The following is a 3406-nucleotide window of genomic DNA, read 5'->3' on the forward strand; positions in this document are numbered from 1 at the left end:
TGAGGACTATCTGATAAGTTTGTGAGTTAGAGTTTAATTTTGTGAAGCTTAGACTTGTTGTGTTTAATGTTCATTTGATGTTTGTTAAAACAAAATGATTATTTTTATTGATGATAGCAAATTGATAACATAAAATTTATTACATAATTTTCAATATTTTAATTATTTTTTGAGATTATGTCATCATTTTATACAATATGTATTCATAATCCTATTGAAAAAGAATTTGATTGAAGAAGATTTTTTTTAATTAAAAGAAAAATTTGGATGGGTCAAGAGAAAAAATAATTAGAAGAACAAGAAAAGAGACATTTAAATTGAAATGTATACAATTCATTTTCACATCATTTCTTAGTCACAAAAATAATTCCAAACAAATAATGAAGAAATATATTATAAATTTATTTTTGTTAGTTTGATGTCTCACACATTCTAGTCTATATAATCTCAAATTTAATAATATCATTTACTGAATAATAATTTATTATAATCACATTTACATAATACAAACATGTATCATTTTCTTTCTTCTAAACTATCATACTTAAAACTAGAAAAAGTTACACAAATGATATTCACAGATATCATATTTGTCTCTTATTCCACCATAAACTTATTATATTTGATATAACAATATTAGATTATAAGAAAAATGTTAATATATAATTATATTTTCAATCCCACGTTATAATAATAATCAAATGTTATTTTTTTTATAAATAGTCCATTTCTATTAATAAATTAATATACTAGTTACAAATTTACAAATTTTTTTTTAGTGAATTCACATAGCCGAAACAAGAATCAACAATTATTCATTAAAAAAACATATAATCAAATGTTTATTAATATAACATTAAAAAATACTTATATCTGCTCTTATTCATCAACAAACGTACTGGTTTCACAATCTTCATCAGACAGGGTTGAATTTTGAAAGCACGCGCGTTTTTGTTCACAATGTTGAATATTAAAATAGAGCAGTGGAGACAAGGCTGTAAGCCAGGTTTATATAAGTGATATAAACTATGGTATCAATTTTTTTATTTCATAATTTTCTAGAAGAACATACATAAAAGGTCATCAGCAGATGGCACTTCAGTGAAATCTCCAAAGCACACTTACCAACCTCTCATCAAAAATCTTTAATATAAACCAAAAATGGTCTTCCATTGTTGTCAGAGCCAAGTCTTCTATTTATACAAGAGCAGGTCTCAAGGAAGAGCAACTTTTTTTTTCAATAGAGAAAATCTTCGCCACTTTCGTACATATTCTTACGTAATTCAATATAATTAAAAAATGAGTTATGGTTTTGGTTTTTTGTATGGAAGAGCTGGTCCAGCAATAATAATAATATTTTCATTTAATGTACGTAAGAAATTGTGTTTTTTTGGTTGTTTCAAAGATGACTAAAAAGAATAAGTCCATGGGAATAGGTCTATAGAGATAATCACGCACGCAATGGACAGACATAAACAAGAAACCGTGTCCGCTATCCTCGCTTGGAACAATTCTTGCCAAAATATATCTATTTATCAGCTTTTATTGAACCCTCCAATCTAACTAAATTTCCTCTTTCCTCTTCTTCATCTTAAGCAAATTGGAGTCATAAGTTTTCTTTGCCGGATTGCTCTATCTGGTAACTTTTCTTTGAACTTTTGCTTCCCCAGTTCTTCAATACTGTTGTGAAGTTACAGTGAATTGTAATAGATCACTTAATTCTGCCTTTTGCACACTGTTTGTTTGAATTCGTTGGTCTTGGATGATTGTTTCTAGAATCAGTTGTGTGTAGTTCTTTTTGTTGACAATCTATTATAATAAAGAGGAAAATGAAGAACAAAATTGCAATCATAGCTGGATGGATTGTGATTTTCATCTACTGAGGATTGTGTTTTTTGTAACATCTTGTATTGCATTCAACAATCTATCTTCAACAAGAGGAGATTTGTTTTGAATTGCAGATATAATCTTAAAAAAGGGTACACAGGAAGTAAAACAAAGATCATAAAACAAGAGAAAAATGCTATCATGATTCAACACATCAATCTTTGGAGATGGATCTCATTCAAATCATAATTAAAACATCTTATAACCCCTTTTTGTTCTGAATTTTGGGGATCCTAGATGAATAAATTGTGATTCTCATCTGCTGAGACTTCACTAAGTACACTACTCTAATGGGTTTTTTGTGGTCTTGTCTGGTTTGTTTCAAAACAATCATGGGTTCTTTAGAAACCAAATATTACATTAAAAACTGATGCACTAATCTCTTGATTTCGTCTGAGTAACTGAGAAATCTGAATTTACATGTGCTGCTGCAGGAACAAAATTGATTCTTTCCATTCTGATGACATGGTGAAATAGATGAAGAATGAGAGAAGATTAGAATCAGCTAAGGCAACTACGATGGGCTTGTAATGCTACAAATCTGCCTCTGCCAGTGGTGCAACAGCAAAGAAGATCAATGGCTCGTTATGAGAGATTATATACATCACACAAAGACAAGCTAAAACCAGGTGTATATGTAATAGAAATGCCGAAGGATCAAATAATTAGACTTCCAGGGCCCAAGACTAGAAAGGATGAAGATGCCCATCTGCCAATTAGGGCTAAAAAACATACATCTTGCTTGCTTTGGACATTAAGTCTTTTTCTCTTCTTAATCCTAATGTTGGCTATCATTGTGGGGATTCTATTCTTGGTTTTCCAGCCAAGAATACCCAAATACTCAGTGGAGGATATTAAAGTACAATGATTTAATACGAGCAGAGATTTAGTTGTTATGGATGTTATAATCAGGGCGAAAAATCCGAACAAAAGGATTGCTATTGACTACAAAAATAACAATCTTTTGTGGGTCTCATTCTATGAGACCGTTTTGTGCAGTGGTAGTCTGCCTGGGTTTCACCAGGGTCATATGAATACGAGTATTTTAGAGGCGAGGCTTTCATCAAGGGGGCTATATTTTCCAGAGGGGCTTAGTTCGAGTATAAAGGATCAGCAGAATGATGGAGGTGTGCAATTGAATGTAGGAATGGATTTTCCTGTGACAATCAAAATGGGCATCTTGAAATCCATTAAATTGGATTTGAAGGTCCGATGTGAACTCAGTGTAATGAGACTCTTGTCTAATCAGACTGCACGAGTTCAAAGAGGAAGTTGCAGATTAAGAATATGAGGGCATAGGAAATTACCATTGTTTTTGATATCTCACATCATGAATGGTTTGATTGGTGTAAATTTTTACTGTGGATGTTGTAGAAATGGTGCGAACTCTTATGTGAAATTTGTTTGGCTCACCAACTAAAGTAATCTTTAATATTTTGGCTAGCAAAATTCTTGATTGTTGAAAAGTACTTATTTATGAAGTCATGATTTTTGTTTAAAATTTTGAAAATTAGTTTAA

The 3406-nt window shown here is 30.8% G+C and overlaps 1 pseudogene across 1 annotated transcript; it reads left to right on the forward strand.

The window, feature by feature from the left end:
- Window positions 1-1576: 1576 nt before the first annotated feature.
- LOC149543374 (NDR1/HIN1-like protein 6) lies at window positions 1577-3178 on the forward strand (annotated as a pseudogene). Its single transcript, XR_016355234.1, has 2 exons — window positions 1577-1639; window positions 2322-3178. The product of XR_016355234.1 is annotated as an NDR1/HIN1-like protein 6 (transcript).
- Window positions 3179-3406: the final 228 nt, after the last annotated feature.

This window comes from Cupressus sempervirens, chromosome 8 (assembly GCF_028749045.1).
Source record: "Cupressus sempervirens isolate cs-2001-9-10 chromosome 8, ASM2874904v1, whole genome shotgun sequence".
NCBI lineage: Eukaryota > Viridiplantae > Streptophyta > Pinopsida > Cupressales > Cupressaceae > Cupressus > Cupressus sempervirens.